The 26,345-nt window shown below is 41.3% G+C and overlaps 1 pseudogene; it reads left to right on the top strand.

Annotated features, from left to right (window-relative positions):
• Nucleotides 1-19,314: 19,314 nt before the first annotated feature.
• On the top strand, nucleotides 19,315-20,265 carry LOC108353390 (Y-linked testis-specific protein 1-like; annotated as a pseudogene).
• Nucleotides 20,266-26,345: the final 6,080 nt, after the last annotated feature.

Here is a 26,345-nt window from a genome sequence, read left to right as displayed (position 1 = left end):
CTCATTTGATGAAAATTTTCTGAAAGCATATATTATTCATAGTTGAAAAATGTTGTGCATATGTTTCATAGTAGTGGATATTATAGTTAAACATCATCTGGATAAGGAATTTTTGCGTGAATATCATAACACGCTAAAATATTAAAGAGAAAACATAGAATAGCTAGATATTTATTAAATATTTTTACTCTTCTAGTGTTTGTAACTTTACAAAATATGAGCAAATCACTTCTTTCTGTTAAATTCACATTCATGAGCTATTACATTCTAATCAAACAGCTGTGTCAGCTCCCATAATGTTGGAATAATGCTAATTGGAATCCAAAATGTTTGCAGTAAGTAAATGGGCAATTTATTTGTCCGCATGTACTAAACAAGCATCTAATGTAAGCATAGGTTTGCTCTTAATAAAATAAGAACTACCAGATATACATCTATTAAAGTAAATTTTTTGTTTTATAACAGCTATTAATTCATGGTCTGTGTAATGGCTTAAATCACTAAATTTGAACAGTAAATAGGAATTTCTAGTGAGTAAGAGGTTCTCTCAAGCATCTCCAAGTAAATCGATCTAAAATATATTCCTTTAAAATTCTCTTAAATACACTTATCAGGAAATATTCCACATCACAATAAAAAACTCAAACATATTTTCATTTGCTAAAACAAGACATTGTCTTTCTTTCTTCTGGCCCTCCCCATAATCAGTCTACTCCCAAACAACATAAATTTCAAACATAGCTGTCTGATATGAATCTTTTTCTTTATCACTGACACTACTTCCAGATTGATTTCAAAAACATCCTTCAAATCATTCTGTGTATCATTTCATAATACATAAGTAACCAGATTCCCTTAGTATGTACATATAGAGTTAAACAAACTTATTTCAAACTATTCAATGATTTCTTAGACATTTTACATAAATAAAAATTTATATCACTCATAGTGTTTCTTTAAGCCCATATGTGATATCAAAGCTTCAGCTTTATTTGGTCCTCTCTTCCATTACTTAATCTATACAAACTCCTTTGACATTTACTTTTTGTATACGTCAAGCTCTTTTCCTTTGTTTGACCTCATATTTATAGTAATATTGCCTGAAATATAGTTCATTTATTTTTCATCTAATTTAACTTAGCTCTCACTTCGTTAGGACAATCTCCATAACCTTATTTCTAAGATAGCTTCTTCAGTTATTTGCATAAAATAAACTCCAACACACTGATTTGTACATTCATTTCTTTCTTTTTTTTTATACCATAATGCAATTTTTCTAAGAGAAAGCTCATAATACTTTTTATTCATTCCTTATCTATACCACTATTATGGAGCCTGGTACATTAATGGAGACTATTATTTATTACATGATTCAGTAAGTTGAAAAAATAAACTTTATACTATTGTTCATTTTATTGAATATGCATTACATCCATTGGTTAAACCATCATGAAGTATTTATGTGAGTTCTTCAATATATTACAATTCAATGACCTAGATGACATTGCCTAAACATTTATATTTGTCAATGATAGTCTATTTCATATTCAACAGCAATGCTTTGTTGACTGAGCAATTTTCTCACCTAGGAATACTTTTGACATGAAAGAAAAAGATACCTAATTTAAATTGATAGCACCCATGTAAAAATGCCAGATGCCATCATTTGTGGTCCCATCTCAGAAAATACAAAAAGATGATCATTCCTAGGTGCTTACTGGTCACGGACTCAAAATTCATTTGTGAGCTGTTTCAGTGAAAGATTAAAAACCAAGAGGACCCAAAGCTGTGTTTACAGAGCTGAATCTGTACCTCATCTCTCTCTCCCCAGATCCCACCAGGAAATGGCTGGACTTCCAGGAGTGCTGACCCACTCAAGATCACAGGAGAGACTACCATTTTTTAGGGGGAACTGCCTGGAGCCCTCAGAACCCAAGAACACAGGGCCAGTTTGTTACAGGATACTTCTGGTTTCTATCTATTCTATGTCACTGAACCTGATCCACAGCACTTGGTACACAAGATCCTTCAGGAGAGAGGTAGTGTACCTGGAGTCCTGACACATAGGCTTACAGGAGGATCAGTCCATTGTTAGAGCCAGTAAAACCAGCTAATCCCAGAGAAGAAGAGATGGCAAGAGGGAAGTATAATAGCCTAAGCAATACAAACCAAGGTTACATGACATCATCAGAACCCAGTTCTCACACCAACACAAGGCTAGGATACCTTCAACACAACAGAAAAGAAAAATAAATGTTTGTACTTCAAATCACTTAACATGATGATGTTGAAGGATTTTAAGAAGGAAATAAATAATTCCATCAAAGAAATACAGAACAACAGATATATAGAGATAGAAGCCCTTATAGAGGAAACACAAAAATTCCTTAAACAATTACAGGAGACCTTAAGGAGACAATAGGCAAATGGATGAAACTAGAAAATATCATGCTGATGAAAGTAACACAAACACAAATAAACACACAAAGAATGAGGTCACTTGTAAGTGAAAATTAGCCTAAGAGCTCAGAATATCCACAAAAAACTCATTATACACTCTGCAGCTCAACAAGAAAGGACAAAGAGGGACTGCTTCAATCCCAATTAGAAGGAGGAAGAGAATTATCATGGGAGGCATATGGAGGAAGGACACTGTGTGGGAGAGGGGAGTTAAATGGAAAAACAGAAGAGCAGAATAAGATGTGGGAAGGGACAGGAGAGAAGCACAGAGGACCAGGAGAATAAGTATAGAAAGAAGGAACAATGGAGGATGCTGTAACCTCTAGAATGTCCCAGATACTATGGCTGCAATAGGTTCTCTGGACTCAACAGTGATGACATTAGCCAACATCAACAACAACAATTAAATTGAACCTGCAGACACCACCTGCAGTAGATAGACATGAACACAGTGTAAGGATATCTTATTAAATCATAGTTATCCGTGTCTATTGAAATGCAGGAGTAAATATGGAGCAGAGGTTGTAAGAAAGGCCATCCAGAGATGTGCAGACACCAAAATGGACACTGGTGCTGATGCTGAAACATGCTTGCAAACAAGAGTCTGGTATATCTGTCCTCTGAGAGGCTCTGCCAGCATCTGACTGATACAGATGCAGATATTCACAGCCAATCATTGAAATGAGACTACAGATACCAATGTCTGATGTAGGGGATGGGATGATAGAGCTGAAGGAGACTGTAATTAACAACAGTATCAATAACCAGACCCCTTAGGGCTCCCATGGACCTACCCACCTACCATAGATTATACATAGTCTGCTATCCTACATATGTAGCAGAGGACTGCCTCATCTCACGTCAGTGGAAGGGGAAGCAATTGGTCCTTTGGATGCTTGATGTCCCAGAGAAGCGTGATTCTAGAGGGATGAGGAAAGAATGAATGGGGCTTACGGAGTACCCTCTTAGAGACAAAGAGGAGGAATTCGTGGAGGTGGGGCTTATGGAAAGGGGCAATATTTGAAATATAAACAAATACAATGGTTAATAATACTACTAAAAAAGAGTGGTATTTTTCATACATAACTTTACTGCACAGGTTATCTTGGAACATTTATTATTGCCTAGATGCATATTCCTTCCTACAGTACCTGATACCTTGTTTCTCTAAGGAGTGTAGCCTTAGATCTTCCTCTTCATTCAAAGAAGGCATAACACTTAACTCCTTTCTCCAAGCAAGGGTGGTTGTAGATATGTCTGTAAAAGGCAGGAGGCATTTGAACAATCTAATTGGGGGTCACCAAAAGAAATATTTACAAGCAAAGCTTGTAACACAAACAGTGTGTGTTCAATCAACTTACCAGTATTGAAAGCATCCGATGACTTCTGGCCAGGCAACTGCATACAATGTCAAGAGACATTTAGAATTTCAATATATGTGACTAGAGAAAGTACTTTCCATTGTGTAGCCTTCTCAATATTTCAAAAATATCATCACGGAAAGAATATTAAGAGCTTTAGGACAAAAAAAAATAGTGAGACATCAAGATAGAAGCGTCACAGTAACAACTGAAAATCACACGGAATTCTAATATCAATCATATGCATTCTATGCTCTATTCAAATCCTATCACATGTTCATTCCCTAACACAGTCAACCAGTGATTTTCTAGTCCCTGCAGTCTCTGAGGAGCAAGGGTCTGGATCAGCATTTCCCGTTCGGTTATGAGGTTCCAAGACACATCACTGCACTAAAGCTGGTGTAAGAGGCGCTTGACAGCACAGACACCTAAGCACCCTTTACCCTTTCCATTCATGTTGCTCCTTCAGGAATCAGTTGTTACGACGTCTGACAGTGTGCACAAAACAGGTAGCACTCCGGACTCAAAGGAAGAGAGTCGACATGGTTCCTCCTCATTCAGAAAGCTTTGATGATCTCACCGCTACTACAAGCAGGACTGACAAGTGAGGCATCTCCTGGCTGTGCCGTGCAGACCTCACGACTGCCCCGTGCAGACCTCGCGGCTGCCCCGTGCAGACTTGGATACTGTCCCATTCAGACCTCGCAACTGCCCCGTGCAAACCTCGAGACTGCCCCATGCAGATCTCGCTACTAACTCGAGCAAATTTGAGGACAGCCCCTCTCGAGCTTTGGTTGTTTCCTGAGATCAATGGTCACTAGAGATTTCCCTGCTTGGCCTTACGGACTTTTCCACAATTCTCGGGAGAGAGAGAGAGAGAAATACTCAAAGGGTACAGCTCACATGAGGCTCACCAAGACTCACAACTGCCAAGTACTTTCACTGACCCTTCATATGGTAGTGTTTAGAGAGGACAGAGATCCTCATCCCGAACGTTACCCCTCTGACAATGCACAAACAATTTCCCAGCCTCCATGGCCTGGGAACCACTTCAGAGTCCCCCAAAATGATTATAACCCCGGAGTGCAAAAGGGGAATCAGTTGAAGGATTCCCAGCCTCCACATACTGGAAGCCCATTCAGTGTCCCCCAAGCAGAGTATAACACCAGACTCCAAAGGGGGAAGAACTTGAGGGTTCCCAGCCTCTGCCACTTGAGAATGCCTTCAGTGTATCCCAACCGGATTATAACATCCTACCCCAACAGGGGAAGCACTTGAACAGCAGAGACCCGAGCGACTTTCCACCTCCGGGATTACTTAGATGTATTCGGCACAAGTTCAGGTGCTCAAAACCCTAGGAAGACAAGAGATTCAAAAAATCTGATGCTCGTGTTACATAAATCCTTCAGAAACTAAAAATTCATATGAAGGGTTCAGTCAATAAGAGGGCCCTAGATCCCAGAAGGGAACGGACAGAGAAGAAATGGACTGTTCCACTTCCTCTGACGGTTCCTTAGGGCATGAGTAATAGAGTGACCAAGGATAGTAGATTACTGAGTAACCTACTGGCATAATATATATGTCGTATGTATGTAGTATGTGTATAGTATTTATGTGTGTAATACGTATATATGTGTAGTATGTATGTATGTATGTATGTATGTATGTATGTATGTATGTATGTATGTATGTAGGTACAGTCATGTGCAGTGACCCACGGAGATCAGAAGAGGACATCAGACTCCCTAGAGTTGGGGACCATATGATATAGTTTCTGGGAACTGAACCCAGGTCCTCTGAGGGGAATGCAAATCATCTTAACTGACATTATTTCAGTTTCCCATCATTTGTGAAACATCTTACCATCCATTGTGTCTTGTACTATGCAGTATTCGTTTCTTAGTGCAATGGTTTACCTTCACTCAGACTGGGTTTTGACGGTCTGTTGAACATATAAGTCTGGCATGGCAGAAGGATATGGGGGGGTACTCTGATGCAAAGAGGGACATTGCTCTAACTGCCTCAGTCACTGTCTCTGCTGGCCTGCACTCTGCAGCATGTTCCTTCTGCAAAGGCAACATCTTTCGGTATTGCCTGAGCTGACAGCCCTTGCAGCCTCCTCTAGATCCTCCTCTGTATATCCACAGGGTATCATCTTGAGGGATCCATGTAAAGAAATCCCAGATAAAAATTCTCCAGTGCTTACTAGAACCTCAGGCAAAAGCCCAAACTCGTTGTTGGGATATAAAACCAGCTCCCAGTCAACCACAGCCTGACATCGGGTCCTATTCATCCTGCCTGCCATTCAGCACACTAACACTTCTATTCTGATAGGGTAAATGATCATATTTGTTTTGGGACCCAGCACATTCCAGTGTGGCCTTCATTATAGCCACTTACATCTGCAATGACTCTTCTTCCAATGGATATCACAGCCTGAGAAGCCAGGAGTTAGGATGAAAAGAGAGGCTGGTGGATAAGCCAGACATTCACCCTGTCTGCAATATTGACTAACTTCATTAAATGATTAAAAAATGTATAAATAATAAGAGAAGTTCGCACCCGAAGAATGGATTAGCACTTTCATGTTTATAATACCTTCACTGCTCTCTATAAGCCTCTACTACCTCCAGGGACTCAAATAAGCCAGAATTCATTCCCTGTTTCCACTCTAGAAAAGGCACAAGTAATCCGTCGAAAACTGCTAAACTGAGACTTGAGGAAACCTGTTGGAGTCATCACTTCACAAAGCCAGATGCCCTGGCCAAGACCTTCGAGATGGGGCTTCACAGAGATGGCAGATTTGGAAAGACAACAAGGTTGAAGACATGATGCCTTTCTTGCTAAGGAATTGGAGACCTGCCCTTCAGAGAAGATAGCTTCAAAGAATGAAGTCTTCAAGCACCTCTCCTTATAACAAGTGCTTGTTCCTATGGGGGTTGGGGGGGGGCAGCTGCATTTCAACTCAGGTACTGGAGAGTGACGTGTCCAGAACTCATGAACTGGCTCAGTGTGGGTTGACTTAGGTGGAGAACCACTAGCTTCCTCACACCAACTAGACCAAGGAAGGATGGTCTGCTCTGTCTGCCTTGGAAAGACACCTTCATCCCTGTTGTTCATGCCCAAGGCTTCCTATGGTCCTCACTTGATTGCTTATGAGTCAGCTGAGGTATGTTGACATACCTCACTTTGTGCGAGCATTCCTTAAGAGTTCTAAACCCCCAACCCGTCCTGTACACTCCATCTCTATTTTTCTATTTAGCTTGATTTATATTTCTTCAACAAAACATGAGCAGGAAGTGGATTTCTCAAATGGATAATGCATGCAGTCTTCTAAATTTGAGGTCCAGGTGAACAAAATGAATTGTGGTCAGTACCTCACGCAGACAGGTCTTTGTGCCTATTTTCTTAGCTTTTGATGATGTTTAAAAGGTGAATTTTTGGGGCAGGAAATTACAAAATGGTAGCAACAACGAACCATCGTGTGTCTCTGTTAAAGTTTGTTTTATTCAAAGTGACAAATGCTCCGCCCATCACTCCATATTTAAGGAGGTACAGAGGTGAGCTATGTCCATAAAGCGATGGGCTTAGGACCCAGGGCTGGTGGTTGTCTTCCACAGTTTGTCCTTCAAATATATCTTGCCCTCAACCTGTTATATCTGCAGTTCACAACTTGTGTGTGTCATGATCCCTGTGAGAAACTTCAGTCTCCAAAGTGATTACCTACTACAATTCATAACAGAAGTGAAATTACAATAAAGAAGCAACAAGAATAATTTTGTCATCAAGGGATGTAACAACATAGGAACTGTGTTAAAGGGTGGCAGCGTTAGGAAGGTAGATCACTTAATTATAGTCCAAGAAAGAATGTCTAGCTATGGGCCAAATAAACAAAATACAGTATTTCCAGCATGCCAGTAACATGGGATTAAATGCAAGCTGGGGAGATAGTTTTGTGGGAAGCAGTGCCTGCTGTGAAATTACCAGCATGACAGCCCATAACTCATGATTGGAGGGATAATGACAGGACACATGGTGGGTCCCATGGCTCCAGCCACATATATAGCAGAGGATGTCATTGTCTGGCATCAATAGGAGGAGAATACCTTCGTCCTGTGAAGGTTCATTTCCCCAGCGTGGGGGAATGCCAGGGTGTTGAGGTGGGAGTGGATGGGAGGAAGAGCATCCTCATAATAGCAATGTGGGCTGCTGAGAATAAGTATACAAAAATAGACTCTATGATAGCTGCATGTGATACTCTCCTTGATTGTATTTATCAATGTTATGTAGTATTGTTTCTCACAAAGAGAATAGATCATCAATGCTGACCATGGCCACACCAGGTCTGTTTGAGGGTCCATGCCCTCTCCAGGCTCTGTGGATGGAGCCAAGAGAACCCTACAGGGCTTAGTGAAGCACTGACTCTAATTCACATGGCCCTGACATGAAGAGGGAGCATATTGATTTTTCTTGTTTTTGCTACGACAAAATACAAAGCAAAAACTTAACGAAGACAGGAGTGCTTGTTGAGAGGAGTCTGATATGGATGTCTCCTGAGAGGCTTCGCCAGAGCCTTACTGATACAGATGAGGATGCTTACAGCTAATCATTAGACTGAGGAACAAGACCCCAATGGAGGAGGAGTTAAAGAATGGACTGGAGGAGCTGAAGGGGGTTGCAACCCCATAGGAAGAGCAACAATATCATCCAACCAGACCCCCACCTCCCAGAGCTCCCAGTGACTAATCCACCAACCGAAGGGTACACATGAAGGGTCCCATGGCTCCAGCCACATATATAGCAGAGGATGGCATTGTCTGTCATCAATAGGAGGAGAAGCCCTTGTTCCTCTGAAGGCTCATTTCCCCAATGTGGTGGAATGCCAGGGTGTTGAGATGGGAGTGGGTTGGAAGAAAAGCATCATCACTGAAGCAGGGGGAGAGAGAAGGGGAGAGAGGGGATCCAGGAAAGGGGATAACATTTGAAATTTAAATACATAAAATTCCAATAAAAAAGAGACAGGAAGTGTTTATTTTGACCCATTGTTTTAGTTGGTACTATCCATCATGATGGGGAAAGCAGAGCAACTCGAGTGAGATGGTCACATTGCAGACCTGGAGTGTGTTAAGCTTTCTTTCTCTCTCTCTTTCTTTCTTTCTTTCTTTCTTTCTTTCTTTCTTTCTTTCTTTTTTTCTTTCTTTCTTTCTTTCTTTCTTTCTTTCTTTCTTTCTTTCCTTGTTTTAAATTCCATATACAGCTGTTTCCCTTGCTTTTATGTATCTGTATAAAAGATCCATATCCAGAAGCCACAAGAAACTTAGGGAAGAAAAGCAGGTATAGCTGTCCAATAAATGTTGATTGCCAAAGGAGGGGAGGGTCTTTATGTCCTCTCCCATCTGTAATGAAGTGTTGAGTGGCCTAGTCTTGTGCCCATGACCATAGCCACAATAAGTTTAAGAGTTCAATGACTAGGTATAATCTAAAAAATATCCTTTTGCTGTCCACTTCCCCATCTTCTGGTTCATATATTCCTTTCACCCACTCTCTCATGATGTTCTCTGAGCTGTGGAGGAGAAGAATTACCTGTCCTATTTCCACGTGATTAGTTCAACACCACTGATTCCCAACACTTTGTCCAGTTGTACGTCTCTGCCCATGGTAGTCAGAGGCTTCTTCTCTGATGAGAGCTGAGTGCAACGCTGATCTGTAGATACAAATATGGATATTTTGAAGGAAGTTCGACAATGTATTTAGCATTAGGTTCTTTCATAGGGCCTATATCACCCTAAACATAGGTTCCTGACGACTTTACAGAACCTCGTGTGGAATATGCCTTGTATCAAATTGGAAAGCCACTGGTTACTCCCATGACTGTGATGCCACTAATACATTATGGGCACATCTTGCCTGACATTTTACCTTGAATGGTTCACCCCCGATTAAGGTTGTAGATGATTTTCTCCCCTAGAAGCATACATAGCACTTTCTTGAACCATGAAGGCTATCCATTATAGAGGATGATTCCACCTCAACTTCACATTTACCGTTCTGTGACCTGTGAACAAAAGGATTCAGTACCTTCAGAAATAGTGTCTTACCATCAAGTTCTGGAGGCCAACAAAGAACAATGGCAACAGCCTGTAAAGTTGTTAGGGCTTTTGTGATCTCGCTGGTCAGCAACTTTCAGGAAGACATCCCACATCTGGCACTGTGATTTTTGCTTAATTTTGATTTTCTGTTGCTCTGATGATACACTCACCAGAGCCAACTTGGGAAGAGAAATCTTTATTTCATTTTATCTGTTCCAGCCCATCATCAAGGAAAACCAAGACAGGATTGTGAAACTGAAGCTACAGCTACAGAGACTGCTCAGTGGCTTTCTTCTAAGCTCACATTCAACGACATTTACAGAGTCCAGACTCACCTGCACAGGGCAGTGCTGCCAACAGTAGACCAGGCACTCCAACATCAGTTAACAGTAAAGGAAATTCCACCTAGACGTAGTCATGGCCAATCTGACGGAGGAATCTCCTCAACCGAGGTTCATTATTCCTAGAATAGCCATCAATGACTAGACTAGAAATCAATGAAAATAAAAAAAGAAAAGAAATAAATATCTTCAGGGGGAGCTTGGCTTTTCCATGGAGGGTGCCTCCATTTGAACTCAACAGTTGATTTTGTAAATATATTCTGTAACACAACATTTTATAACCCCTCTCACCAAACCCTGTTCTAACCTAATCACCTAAGGGGAGATGGAGTGGAAAGTAAGTTTTAAAAAAAATAATTGGAGAAGAAAGAAATGCTTCTTGGAAATAATGCAAAAAAGGAAGCATTTCTGCATTCTAGATGCTTTCCTCGCATCATCTGTGCAAAGATAATGAAAACCGTTACGTACCAGTTACCATAATTTCAAATGTTACAAATCATATAAATAATACTGCTTATCATTCATAAAACACATTGGCACTAATCGTTTTGATGTGTTTTTTTTTAACTCACTCCTAATGTAGATCTGATGAACTGTAATTGTTCGCCTGCTCATTTATACATGAGGGAAGTGAGGTTTAAACTTCAAGCTAATTTCCCATTACTCTAAAGTAATAAATGGCAGAGTAAGACATCCACACCTTCTCTGGCTTCATGGCATGGCCTCGTGAGCAATGCAAGTCAGGGTACCTTGGCAGGGAATTCCAAGGATCAGTACATGGCAGCTGAAAGTTGTCTTGGATACAATACTGGGAGTAAGGCTCAAGTCAGCCAAGCCCCACCTCAGGATTCCTGAAACAGAACACCAGAATATGTTAGAGAGGGAGGAGACTAAACTAATCATCTGGTTGTCCTCAGCAGGTTGTATACATCCACTGCTGAGGGTTCATAATTATGTTGGTCTTTGTGGGGATGGAAAGGAACACTTATTTAGATCGCCACCTCCTACTATGTGCGACTACAGTGGAGGCAATGCCTTAAGTCCAAGGGTTTTTTTTGTTTTGTTCGTGTGTGTGTGTGTGTGTGTGTGTGTGTGAGTCTGTGTCTGTGTGTGTGTACATGCATGCAAGTGCAGTGTATAAAGTATGGACTAATCCATTTCTCTTCTACCTTATTCATTGAAGCAGCATTTCTCAGTCAAAACCAGAGTTCACCAATATGACTACTCTTGACAGCTATCTTGCCCTGGGTATCTGCCCTATCTCTTCCTCCCTGGACTGGGATTCTATGTGAGCAACAAAGCCTACTCATCATTTACCTGAGACCTGTGAGCCATCTCCTCAACTGCTAAGGTTCAAGTCCCAGGTGTTAGGCCCATCTCCTTTACTTTTGTTTTCTTATTTTTTTTGTCTTGGTCATAATATCAGAACCAGGTTAAGGTATGACTGGCTCACTCAAACAATCACTCAAATCCCTACAAACAAATGTGTCCTAATAAGGAGGAGGACCCTGCTGACTCTTTGTTCTGTAAAGTCTTACCTTAACAGATGAGTTAAAAGATGGGATTATTCTAGTAGGTTATTGTGGATGCTGTTGTTGATGTTGAAGGAGGCTAGCAAATGAGGGGCCACAGCTGTGTCAATTATAATAACAGATACAAAGCTGAATGTGGTAGTGCATACCTATATTCTCAATACTTGCAAAGATCACAAGTTCAAATCCAGCCTGGGCTACATATTAAGTCCAATGGAAGCCTGGGCTACATCGTAAATCCCAGGCCAGCTTGGGCTACAGAATAAGTCCATGTCCAGCCTGAGCTATATAGTAAGTCCAAGGACAACCTGGGCTACATAGAAAGTCCAAGGTCTGCTTGGCCTACTTACATGACTCTTCTCCAAACAACAACAGTTTTTTTTTTCTTTTTTGGTTTCTGTCTCTTCTATTTCCGGTACACCGATACTAGTGCTGTAGTTTGGGGTTGTGGAGGAGAACTTTCGTCATGTCTGATGGTCCAGGATCTCCCAAGCAGCATGGCAAACCAAACAGTGCAGCAAACAAGTCCGTTTCGATTGTTGAAGAAAAATATGACACATGGGAAGTGCTGTCTGAAGAAATGGCTCTAAGATGAGACAACTCCTCGGGAGACTGGGCTTGAATCTTGTGCTAGTTTCCTCATGATAAAAACAATGATGTTCTAAACCACATTCTGTTTTGGGAATACAATGCTGTGCCATATGCCAGCCCTGGAAATCTTGTCTGATATTAAACAGATTATAGGAGAGACAAGTTGAGACTAAACACTGTCATTAAAAAGGGATTATACGATGAATATTTTTTTTTTAATTTTTGTCTGTCGTACCAGGTTCAGTGTTCTGCATAAACTCTAAAAAAAGGCAATTTCTTTTTGTTTTTAAAATTGCCAAAGAGAATGGACCTTATACTTTCTATCTAGGTCTAATTGAGATGATGAAATACCATTCAATGCTTTAAAAAAGAAAACAAATTGTGTTTCATTGTCTTTTTTTTTGTTAATTTCTTATTTTTAGTGTTTTGGGGTTCATTTTAACAATTATTTTTTTCATTGAATTAATTATTTTCTTATTTTCTAGTGTAGATAAAAATTTAGGTTGCTGGTCTTTGTTTCTAATCTAAGAATTATTGTTTTAAATAAAGTTTCCTCTTAGCACCGTCATAGTTATGTCTCACATATTTTGACAGTATGTTTCCTATCTTCTTCTTTTTTTCTTACTGTTACATAATTTAATTATTTCTTGACATATGTATTACTTGTGAATGTGTAATTTAATGTTTCTAGACTGGGAGACTCCTGTTGTCTCTCATTGAAGACTTCTATTTTAGTTTTGTTGTATTAGCAGAACACATCCCTAGGGGCTGGAGATGCAGCTCAGTGGACAGAGTGCTCACTTGGCTCTCACACAGCTCTGGTCTCCACCTACAGTGGATATGCCCATAGTCCCATTACCAGGAGGAGAATCAGGAGTTCAAAATCATGCTTGGGTGCATAGTGTGTTTGAGGCCAGCCTGGGCTACATGAAACCTGTATAAACATATATGTCCCAAAACACATCTTTTCTTAGGCATTTTCCACACTTTGTTCTATGGTTTCTGAGTGTCTGAAAAGTCCAGGGGTACTTGAAGGAAAAGAACAACCTGGTGCTACTAGGGACTATTAATTCAGAGACATTGCCTGGTGAAGCCATCTCATCCTAGCTGGTTTCTGCCTACCTCTGTTGCTGATGGGCTGATGTGTGTCCACAGCTTTACTCATAATTGCCCTGCTTCATTTTTAGCTGGACCCATTCTTGCTTCCTGGTGAGGCTGTGATGGAGTAGTGACACAAAGAATTGGGGTATCCTTCATGCCCACTGATTCTCTCAACAATAAGGTCTTTCTCTGTAGAAATAGTTTCTCTGTTGCATACATTATCAGAAATAAATAAAACACTCTTTTGTGTTTTATTTTGACACCGAGTTTCATTATGTAGGTAGGGCTGGCCTGAAACTCACTTTATAAACCAGGTAGGCATTGAACTCACAGAAATCACCTTACTTCTGAGTACTGGGATTAAAGGGACATACCTGGCTCCTTCTTTTTTTAATTTGTTTTTTTAATTTTCCTCTATGGTGTGTGTGTGTGTGTGTGTGTGTGTGTGTGTGTGTGTGTGTGTTTTGACCAAAGAGTCTATCAGATCCTCTGAACCCTGATCCTCTATAAGAGCAACCAGTGTTCCTATGCAGTAGGCCATCTCACTAACCCCTTCTGCCTGTTTTGTAGGTTTCTCATTGACAACGCTTGAATCCTGGCTTTAAAATCCTTGTTGCCAATTCTGACAATGGTTTTCTCTTAGTGTCACCACCAGGGAACTGGTTTTTCTCCTCTGCTTTTCATTTAGGGGGATTGTCATGGTGTGACGTGATTTCCATTTTGATATCACTTGTCTAGATGTCAGTAGTCCTGACACTGTGGGTACAATGGCTGTGTATCCTTCATAAACTTTTGGTGGTGTATTGGTTTTTCTGGGTTTGCCTGATTGAATAAAAGGGATTATAACGCCAGTTCATACCAACAGACATATTTTAGAGGGGTCAGGAAGAGTGGTTCCCAACCTTCCTAACACAACCTTTTAATACAGCTCTACCAACTGTAACATTATTTCATTGCTACTTCATAACTTTAATTTTGCTATAGTTATGAGTTGTAATGTAAATGTATGGAATACAGCATATATGATATGTGACTCCTGTGCAAGGGCAATTTGACCTCCCAAAGCAGTCTCAATCCAAGGGTTAAGGACCACTGATCTGGACTTAGTGGGATGCCCTTACCGACATAGATGGGTTGCCCAGTGTTGGTGGGGAGGAGTCTCCATCTCTTGAAGGCAAAGGATCTTTCAAGATCAGGCTTTTTCCTGGGTCCCTCTGTAATAGTGGACACACTCTTGATGATTACTGATGTATCAAATGACTCCAGGCAATTTTCTTTCACATCCTCGAAGATGAGGATTCTAAAAAGGGTTCTGCTAGACAAAAGCAGTGGCTGAAGCTATCCCTAGTGATCTTTCCCTTTACCTAATGGCTCCTTGTCCCCAAAAGGCCAACAGTAGATGTCTGAGTCCATTCTAAGCTGCAACTTTCCAATCTACACTCTTCCTCTGTGCTGTTTCTTTAACGAAGAGCACACATGCTAAACCTGAACCCATCTTGTCTTCAGTCAGCACTAACAACCTAGTCCTCTCTGCCAGCTATGCTTTCCCATATGACCCAGCTGCTCACAATTCTGAGGCATGTTCATGCTTCTATGGACAAACAGAATGGCACCGATTGGCAAGTGTATAATGACACAGATTCTGTATTATTATGATTCAGAAACCTGTAAATACAAGATGAAGAGACCATCTGCAGAGGAAGGAGTTCTTGTGGGTTTTTGTCACCACAGAAGGGATCCAGTGGGCTAGGAATAAAAGAGAGGGGGCCAAACTCCTTTTCATAATTTAACCTTTTTCCACAATAGCATCATTAATGGATTTTTATTTGTAGGTCGCATCCCTCTTGACCTAATCAATTCTTCACAACTACATTCCCACTGGGGATTGATCTTCTGAAAATAACTGTTGGGCGATCACATTCAAACCAGAGATGACGGTGAATATTTGGAAATCTATAGTGGGGGTGGGTATTATTCTTCCCACGTGGTGTACCCTTAAGATCTCTAACTACCTCCTTCCCCACGGTAGCCTCACTGAATGACATGAATTCCGGGTTATTAATGAGGTACAGAAACCAAAGCTCACTGCCATATCCTGTCACAAGTATCAAGCTTGCAACAGCAAGAGCCCACTGGGAAGGAAAATATGAATAAACTTTATGGTATCTCTAAAGTATAAACTCCCAATTTAATCAAAACATTGTTTTAGACTCAGCTCTCTTATATCGATATTCTTTAAATGTACAAGTCAGTGGGCTTGCTTGTGACTCCTAGTACAGGTTTATAATGTACATTAGCCATCTTCTTTCTCACAACTCACCACCATTTCCACCTGCACACACACACACACACACACACACACACACACACACACACACACACACACCCTGCTGCTCCTCTTCCTTTTCCTAAATGCCCAATTTCACATAATATCCCTTATTAAAATCTAAATTTTGCAATCATCTGTTTGAGTCTGGCTTGTTTCACTTAACATACTGTATTTTATAGTTCATTCCGTTTTTCTGAGAACAAAACCCTTTGCTCTTACACATAGATGAAAATCACATCAATGTATATCAACTTTTTTAAGCCATTCATCCAGTGATCAACAGCTAAGGATATTCCTATGGCTTGTCTATTGCACACAGTGTGGCAATCAGAATGGATGTGCAGGGGTACTGGTTAGTTTTTATTGTCAGTTTGACTCAACATGGGAAAAAGGAGAGTCAGCTGAAGAATTGCCTCCATCAGAACGTCCGTTGGCCACATTTGTAAGGAATTTTTTTTTTGATGGTTGATGTAGAAGGGTCTAGCCCACTATGCATAGTGTCATCTCCTATGAAGGTGGCCCTGGGTTGTATGAGAAGGAGAGAAAGCTGAGTAGGTCATGGATAGCAATCCAGTACTCAGCATTTCTAAGTTGTCTCTGCTTCCTTTCCTGCCTCTAGAGTCCTGCCTGAGTTCCTGCCCCTACTTCGCTCAGTAACAGACTGGTACATAGAAGCCTAGAGTGTGAAAATTTTCCTCCTCAAGCTGATGGCTATGATGAGATTATTCTTCTTTTTGCCTACTTGTTCTTCACTTTTTTGAAAGTTCTGTCTGTTTAATGTTCTTAAAATGATGATATCACATGTTTTCTCATGGGCTCTCAGTCTCTCACCGTGTCTCTCTCTGTCTCTGTCTCTGTCTCTCTCTGTATTTGTGTGTTTGAGTGTGTATATGTGTATGTTTGTGTGTGTGTTTGTGTGTGCTTGTGTGTGTGTTTGTGTGTGTATGTATGTGTGTGTGTTTGTGTTTCTATGAGTTTTTCTGTGTGTATGGGCGTATGTTTGTGTATGTGTGTGTGTATGTGTGTGTGTATGTGTGTGTGTGTGTGTGTGTGTGTGTGTGCTTTCCAGGGTTAAAAAAATCCCTAATGCTTTCAATCTCTGCAGGTGCCTAGAGAAGGAAGATTAAGGGGAGAGAGGGGGAAAATTCATGTCATTTGAGTTAACTCCACATTGAGATCAGCCACATAGTGGACTAACAGTCACATAATGGCAGAGTAGTCATAAGAGCAGAGAGTGAGTAAAACTCAAAGTGTGAAGGAAAATGTGCTTAAAACTACGATAGAAAGAGAAAAAGAAGACGGTGCACTTAGAAAATTAGACAGATTTTAAAAAGCTGCCATAAGTTGTTAAGCTCTAAGTACATTTAAAAAAAATATAATGTTAAAGTGGAAGGGAATTATTGGGAAGAGGGAAGGGATGGTCAGAGTGTAGTGGGGACAGGGGAGGGTTCTGAAAAGAATCCTTTTGAAGATCTGAGGAACTATGTGACACAAACAATTAAAGTGGCCTGTAATTTATAGGTAAATTCCATACTTACCTGGATCCAGTATTCTGTCTACCCATATTTCAAAAACAAAATTAACTCATGTATTTCATCCTGTTTTACTGCATTTGATCTAATAAATTCCTTGTAATCAGAAGTGCTGATAAATTTTAAAGACATTTAAAATATGACTGGTCGATATCGGGTTTGTGATAAGTTTATTCCGACTTTGGAAGCAGGTCCAGCAGCTAATTTTTCCTCGCTCTTTGCAAAGAATCCATTTTCATGATTGCCATTGTCTTCAATACAAGGTATTTAATCCTGTCAAATTCAGGCTTTATTTGAATAAAAATGGCCCTCCTCTAATTGTGGGTTTTGATAAAGCTAATTTTGTTGTTCTATCCTGTGTGCTGCCTCGGAGAGAGAGCCTAGCAATATTTCTGATACGGAGAATAACTTAAAGTTAACCAAAGAAAAGATAGGAGCTGGGAAAATAACCACCAAGGATGTTGGTGACTCAGAAACCAAAGAGTTTTTCAGAAAAATAAAAAGCATGAAAAGAGCTACTTAGGCAGACTGTGACTCGAGTCATCAGAATATTTGGGTGGGGACTTTATTTTGGTTCAACAGGAGGCTACATGAGAAGCTAAAACCTAGATGCTGGAAGTTTCTAAGCGTAACTAGGGAAGGAACTGGCCTGAGAGGGGTTCTATGACATAAGCAGAGCCTGGATGATGCCACAGAGCACAAGGGCGGAGGTTGCGCATCTCTTCCACTTGGAGGCGCTAGACAATTTTGAAGGTGGGTTCACTATCTTCACAGCGGTGTCTGAAAGCCAGTTCAGCTACTGAACCCCACAACTGTTCAACAACCTATTGGTGCCTGACCGGTTTCAGAAGACAGAATCTGGACGACTAGGACATTTTCTTTTGGTAAATACGTTTATGAAGATAACTGGGACCCTTGTAGCCCAGAAAGCTAAAAGTTTTCCCTCGTAGAGCAAGTAACCTTACGTTCTAATGTCTTCCACGTTTGAGAGCTAGGCGGATGGTCTAGGCTAGTCAGTCTCCGGAGTTTATTATTCTTTGCTAACAATATCTAATTCAAAATTCTACTAAAATGCCAAAGCTCCTCTTTGTGCCTGTGTATTTTTGGAGAAAATATTTTTTTTTTTTATGGAGCTGAGGACCGAACCCAGGGCCCTGTGCTTGCTACGCAACTGCTCTACCACTGAGTTAAATCCCAACCCCAGTAGATATTATTTCTAAATGGCTATTGTTGCCTACACAAAAGACTCTTGTTGCGGTCGAAAATGCAACAGCTTCAGGGAATAAACCTGGGGCTGGGTCAGGATGCCCAGAAGAGTAAGCCAGTGGACTGCTGTGCTTTGTCTCTGGGCAGATACTTGTGGATGTTGCCAAATAGCTCATAGTTAGAGGGTGGAGAAGGGGTGTGGCCACCCTTCTGGCTCCTTTGCTATCCTTTCTCTGTTCTGCTTGCTTAAAGTGGGGACAGGGATACTTAATCCCACACTGACCTAGCCATTCAAGATGTTCTTCAGCATAGGCAAAGTGCCTCGGGCTGAAGAAATGTGTCTAAATATGTTATTCTGAGCTGTAGAGAACCATTTTTTCATTTTCCTTTGAACTTTAGATTTTGATTTATGAGACTGGGTTTTTCTGTGGGTAGCTTTGTCTATCTTGGAACTAATTCTGTAGACCAGCCTGGCCTTGATCTCACAGAGGTCTGCTTCCCTCTGCTTCTGGAGTGCTGGAATTAAAGGTGTGCTCCACCATTGCCCAGCACTTCTATGAACTTCTGATTATGACAGCATTAGATTCAGATGCTCAAACCTGTTTACCATCGCCTTCCTCACCTGCTCCAAAGTTCTCATAGACAAGAGCCTTGGTCCAGCACCCTCCCCAACACCACCCCCATTGTTATTGCAGGTACTCATATGACAGAGGTACCAGAATTGTGTCTGGTTTAAGCAGGTGGGCTCTTCAAACCCAGGCCATGTGAAAGTATGAAGCCTGAACGCAGAACAATAGCCACAAGACAGTGGACCAGGAGTGCTGTGGCCTACCACACTATGTCTACAGCCAAGAAGAAGAGGGTGTCTGTGAGGAGGATGAGCACACCATCCTTCCAGAAGCGGAAGAGGAGGAGGCCTTCTCCCCAGGCACTGGGGAACATTGTGGGCTGCAGAATTTCACACGGATGGAAGGAAGGTGATGAGCCGTCACCCAATGGAAGGCCATAGTTCTAGATCAACTGCCAACAAATCCCTCTCTCTATCTGGTCAAGTATGATGGAGTTGATTGTGTCTATGGACTGGCACTTCACAGCGATGAGAGGATTTTAAAGCTTAAGGTCTTGACTCACAAAGTTGTGTTTCCTCAAGTGAAATACGCCCATCTCGCAAGTGCCATGGTTGGCCGTGCTGTGGAGCATAAATTTGAGGGCAAACATGGCTCTAAGGACAACTGGAGGGGGGTGGTCCTAGCCCAGGTGCCAATCTTGAAGGACTGGTTTTACATCACCTATGAGAAAGATCCAGTCCTATATATCTATCAGCTCCTGGATGATTACACAGAAGGTAATCTCCATATCATTCCAGAGATTTCGCCAGCAGAGGTGAAGTCAGACGTTGACAGCGACATCTTAACAGGTCAATGTGTGCAGTTCACCAGAAGTGATGGGTCCAAAAAGATCGGCAAAGTCATTTACCAAGTTCTAGCCAAGCCTTCCGTGTACTTTATCAAGTTTGATGGTGACGTCCACATCTATGTCTATAATCTGATGGAAAAGATCCGTTAAGGTGAAATTCACAAAGTGAGGGGACATATATGGGGAATTTATAGGATTGGGGTGAAAATGTTTGTTTTTCTGTGTTTCAGATACCCAATGGCCTTTGACAACCCCAGTATCTTTTCCAGTGGATTTTGTTTTTGCACTAAAAATTAAAATGTGTGATGTGACGTGTTGTGTGTGCATACTTTTGTGGAGGAGACTGGTTGTGGTGGATGGAACATTTAGAGGAAGCCGGAAAGTTCAAGGCTGTGAACAGCAAGTCTAATGTCACATATGCTAAAACAAACAGGACTGAGCTGGTTTGGTCTTTAGGGAGAGGAAAGAACTGGAGATGAGGCTTAGAGGAGCAGGGATGGCACAGGGGAAAAAAAGATGGATGTTTAGGAAGCAGTGGAGAGGGGCCAGAAATAGATAGACTCTCTGAGGGGAAGTTTGAGGGAGAAACAGATAGTTGGGGAAAGAGTGGCAGGAAACAGAGAGGTGGTCTTGGAACTCAAGGGGAAACCCAATAATCTGATCCAAGCAGACTCAGAATCAGAGAAGATCAGGGATTGTTTGACTAACAAAACCTAATGAAACCTGTTTCTCATATGTAGATATATTATTTTTATTTATCTGGGTAGGGCAAGGCATGAATACAGGAGACCACAGTGACAAGAATAGTCAGGTCCCCTGGAGCTGAAATTAAAGGTGGTTGGGAGCCATTGGACATGAGCTCAAAGAACAAATCAAAGTCCTCTTTCAAAGCAGATGAGCTCTTAATCCCTTGGTTATCTCTCCAGGCCCCTAAAGTCATCTTTTTAAATACATCCAACCTTCACATGCAGAGAAGAGACCAGAATGAGGGTAAGAAAGAATAAATTGATGGTGATGTGGTAGAAAGACTAAAGAACACATGTGGGAGTTGAGGACACTGAGGGACGAAGGAATTCCAAGATGGAGTTCTCAAAAAGTGAAGCAGGAGACCCAGGAAGAACAGAAAGGCTCTCGAATGAGTTGAACTTGGGCCACTTCCATATTGGTCTCTTTGGTTCCTTAAAGAACAGCCGAGCTATCACTACAGAGGGTGGATGTGAGGTGGTGGCTTCCCCAGAGGACATTTTGATGAGGATAACTCAAGAATAGTGAATGCCAAATTAAGTTTATATCTATCGATTCCTGAAAGTGCCATAAAACCCATTATTTTGTATGATCAGTAAAAAGAAATTTAAAAAAGAACATGAGGATGCCATGAGCTTTTGTCAGGTATTACGTGGATCCTTTGTTTAGCTTCCCTGAGCACTGTTAGACTCTGTTGGATCCTGTAATATTTTTGAGGTCTCTTCTCAATGCCCCTAGATGACCACAAAGGGCTTCTGCACTGGCTTACCTTGCCTACTCTCCTTCGACTGGATGGCTTCCTACACACCTGTGGGCTCTTTTACATTATCTAGCCCCAGGAAGTTCCCATCTTTTACTCACATGAAAGCTTATCCTCAGAAAACTCTTGATGGTGCATCCAATGCAGACGTGCTGATCTCCCCTATGCCATTTGCCGTGACGTTAAAATGCTTTGCGGTTCCTGACCATGTAGCTCCCTCCTCCTGAGAAGCCCCTGTGCACTCCATGGCATCTCTCTGAGCCACATCTACACTCCAAGGGTTTCTTTGTAGGCAACCTTACCTTCTACTCATTCATTGATGTTTCTTCTCTCAAGAATAAGTTTCTCATTGTGGGACTTGAAAATATTTTCTATCGTTGATTAATTCTGCTATTTGGAATTTTTATACTGGCTGGTTGTCTACCGGTTTCATTTCTGCGAAAAGACACCATGACCAATGCAACCTATAAGGGACAAAATTTTCTGGGGGGGGGGTTCTATTTTTTTTCAGAGTTGGGGATCGTACCCAGGGCCTTGGGCTTCCTTGGCAAGCACTCTACAACTGAGGTAAATCCCAAACCCCAAGGGACAACATTTAATTAGGGCAGGCTTTCAGGTTCAGAAGTTCAGCCTATTTTCATCAAGGCAGGAATCAAGGAAGCGTCTAGGCAGACATGTTGTTGGAGAAGCATATCACCCCCACAGTGATATGCTTCCTCCAACAACGCCACACCTACTCCCACAAGGCCACACCTCCTACTTGTGCCACACTTACCATGGGAAAATCACATTCTAAACACCGCCCTGATTTTTTGCCAACTTGAAACAAGCTAGAGTCATCAGAGAAGAGGGCGCCTCATTTGAGAACATGCCTGTATAAGATCCAAATGTAGGGCATTTTCTTAATGATTTGTGGGGGAGGGCCCAGCCTACTGTGAGTGGCACCATTCCTAGGCTGGTGGTCCAGGTTCTATAGGAAAGCAAGCTAAGCAAGACATGAGGAGCAAGACAGTAAGCAGTGCCACTCCATAGCCTCTGCTCACTTCTTGCTTCCAGAATCCTGCCTGTTTGAGTTCCTGTCCCAACTTCCTTTGGTGATGAGCAGCAATGTAGAAGTGTAAGCTGAATAAACCTTTTCCTCCCTAAATTGCTCTTTTGGTCACGATGTTTACTTACAACAATAGGAACCCTAAGTAAGACAATTTCTTATAGAAACAGTGTATCTAGTAGAGCCACAGACTCTTACCTCATAACCACAAATAGAAAGGTATAGACACTTTGTTTTAATTTAAAGGTAAGGGTTGCTCATGTACTGATCTGTGAAGTTCTAGTTTGATTCCTTCTCTCGGTGATGAATGTCATGATCAAAACTACCTTGCGTAGGAAAGGGTTATTTGCCTTACAGGTTAAAGACCATCACTGAGGGAAACCAGAACAGGATCTTGAAGCGGTAACGAGGACACTGTTTGTTGGCTTGCTCCCTGTCTCAGTCATTGTTCTCTTGCTGTAAAGAGACACCATGGTCAGGGCAACTGCTATAAATGAAATTATGTAATTGGAGGATAAATTACAATTTCAGAAGTCTGGTCCATCATAATGGCAGGGAGCAGAACACTGGAGAAATCGAGAACTACTGCTCTGTAAAGAGAGAGAGAGAGAGAGAGAGAGAGAGAGAGAGAGAGAGAGAGAGAGAGAGAGAGAAATTCTGGGAAAGCACTGGGCTCTTGAAAAAGTCAAACACCACCCTTGTCAACACACCCACTTCCTCCAATGAGGCCACACCTCTTAATGCTTCTAATCCTTGAAAATATTGTCACTCCCTGTTAAATAAATATTAAAATATATGACTGTGGGAGCCTTTCTTATTCAAACCGCCACACTCCCCATGTCTTGCTCCATTACTATTTCTTACAGCCTGAAAGGCTATTCTTTTTATACATGACTACTGATGAACTTGCCCACAATGTTGGGCCCTTCCACAATAATCATTAATCAAGAAAATGTTCCATAGACTTACCCAAAGACTAACTATTGGAGGCAGTTCTTGAATTGTTCTCTCTTCTAAGTTGACTCCAGATTGTCAAATTGGGGGAAAAAAAAGAGAGAGACCCAGCACCGTAATGTTTCTCTTACTCCATGTTACATACTCACCACCAGACACTCTCTTCTCTCAGTGTATAGACCCACTTCCCTGTATGGCAGAACTGAAGAGTAACTACTGTCACCAACATGAATACTTGAGGATATATGACAAGAAATGAATACATTCTACAGCTCAAAACGCCAAGCAAAAGCATTTTAGTGTGTGCTACACTTACTGGGAGACTGTCAGTCACTAGCCATTTAATGGGTCACAGTAGACCACAGAACCAAAAAGTCACAACCTACATATCATCTCCTCTCAGCAGGAGACAAAACCTTTCTCAAAACCCATGAATATATCTGTACGCTTAGATTTTTTCATAACCTACTTTATTTAGGGTTCTAAAACACTTCAAACACCCTTCTAGCCCACCAACCAGAGGTAACAGAGAGAGAAAGTTGATAGGAAAAGGTTGAGAGTTGTGGACCTATTTAGAAGTAATTCTTTGAGGTAACTCCAATCTTCATTGTGCAGTACTGTCCAATAGGAGATGCAAAAAAATGAATCAGTAGCAGTGCTAAGATCTGGCAGAGACCACAAGTCTCTAAGAAACCAGAAGAAGCAGCAGAAGCATTCAGAATCAGCCCGAATAGCTCAGGTTCTTTTATGCATTTATCATTGTGGAACGGAGACTCTCGAAGACCATTGAAGCCTTGCTGGTGTAGCAATGTAAAAATGTCATCTCCCTCTCTGTGGGATTTCATTTATGTTCTTCATAAACGTCCTGTCCCCATTCAAGCGTGTGCTCCAGCGAAATATCATATGCCTTCTCATGTATCTGCTTCAGCAAAATATCCTCTACTAACATAGCTTCCAGAAAAACATCCTGTGACAAAAGTGAGTTTCCAAAGAAACTAAATTTTTTCCACTTCATCTAGTCTTATCTCCCACTTGGCCATGACATCTCAAAATGTATTATGGCAGTCTTGCAAGGCTCCTAGGCCTCAGCTCCAACAGCAACTGGAGCTTCTGCAACTGATCTCCGTGAAACTCATCCCCTTTCATGAGCACAACCGTCAGTTATCCCCGCAAACATTGTGCTCTCTCCATCTTTGCTCTCAGCCAATAGCTGTCCAACTTACAGCCAACTAGGCTGTGACCAGAAAAACCTTCATCAAGAAAGCCAATGAATTTGACATGATTTTTTTTCCCTGACGGAACGGAGTGTTCTGCCTGTATGGTTAACCTGGTGTCTGAGTCATCTGTAATAAAACCCACTACTATTAAGATCAAAATCACAGGAACTATGACAAATAGCAAATCACACGACAAGCATCATAGTTGTCCAAGCCTTTTCTGCAGCCTTGTTGAAGTATAATGTACATACTTAAAAACCCATTTATTTTAAGTGTGTATTTTAATGATTTTATAGCAAAATTTATAGCTTCCTTCCCTTTTTTAATACTCATTTCCCACTATTTCATACTATATTGAAGTCTATTAAAAACACAGAAGTGAAGTCAGGAGAACGACAAGAGGAGGAAGCAGGAGGTTCTTGATTTGCTAAGACAACAGATACACTGGCAGAATCGTCTGGATAAAACCACCTGGGTACATTGGGTCTTCTCTTAGCGTGCAGCCTCAAGAAACAGAGTTTAAAGGATTAAGTCATGGGTCCTCCTACATCATATCCAGACCTGACCTGGTATGGTCAGCATCACTTTGGCCACTTTCATGTTAATCCCATTCATCACTCTTACAAGTTGCCTAGCAACTCACATAGTTAACAAACTTATTTGGTTCATGGTTTCATAGGTTTCAGTCCATGGTCACATGATCATGAAAGGGTCACGATAGAGCTCAACTGCTAAACCCCCTGGCATCCAGGAAGCATCAACACAGGAAGAGACCAAGAACAAAAAACACCCTCCAAGACATGTTGCAAATGACTAAGTTCCTTAATTTCCTATCTCCTAGTTTCCTGCCACCTTCATACACATCCATCAACAGATGAACTCATTGATTACAGCACACGGGGTCCAATTGCTTTTCATAGTCCCACCTTTGAACATTGTACTGGGACAATGTGTATCTTAAACCCATAGGGTAGGGCCAGAAGGTTGTGTCAGAGGTCTAAACTTCACCTCACATTAGAAACAGCTGGGTAGGTTTCTCAAAATCTCCTATTTCTTTCTGGTACTGAGCTACACCATGTCTGCATTGCAGCATTTTGTCTGCAATCAATTGTAAAGACGCCCCCCACAATGTGTTGGTTTGAATGTAAAATGGGACATCACTTATATAGACACACAAGTATATACACAGACTAAAAGTGAGAGGCAAAAAGGGAAGGAGTTGAGTCTTAGGAACCCTCAAGGAAGAGGGAGTGGAAATATAAGATACAGATGTTATCGAGAACTAGAACAAAGCATTGTCTTCTATACAAGACAGGACCACTAGCCTCAGCCCTAGCTGTCAGGAAAGGGAGAGTCAGTTTTCTACAAACATAAAGATGGTGAAAAGCTGGGCAGGCTCCAGTGGCTTGCCCAATGCCCATGAATTTATGGGCAGCATAAATGACTTTAGTGGGTTATTACAGAGGGGAGAAAGAGAGCTTGAATTTGGGAAAAGGAATTAGGTGTATATGGAACTGGGAGGAGTTGGGAAGAGAAGTGAGAAGTAAATTTTATCATTATATAATGTACAAAGTTCTCAAGGAACTAATAAAAGTGTTTTTTAAAATACCATATCTGTACTGAACACATACAAACCCTATTTCTTTACATCTCCTAAATAACAG

Source organism: Rattus norvegicus, chromosome Y, assembly GCF_021556685.1.
Source record: "Rattus norvegicus strain SHRSP/BbbUtx chromosome Y, alternate assembly SHRSP_T2T, whole genome shotgun sequence".
NCBI classification, from domain to species: domain Eukaryota; kingdom Metazoa; phylum Chordata; class Mammalia; order Rodentia; family Muridae; genus Rattus; species Rattus norvegicus.
This window is presented reverse-complemented; position numbering and strand designations above follow the sequence as displayed.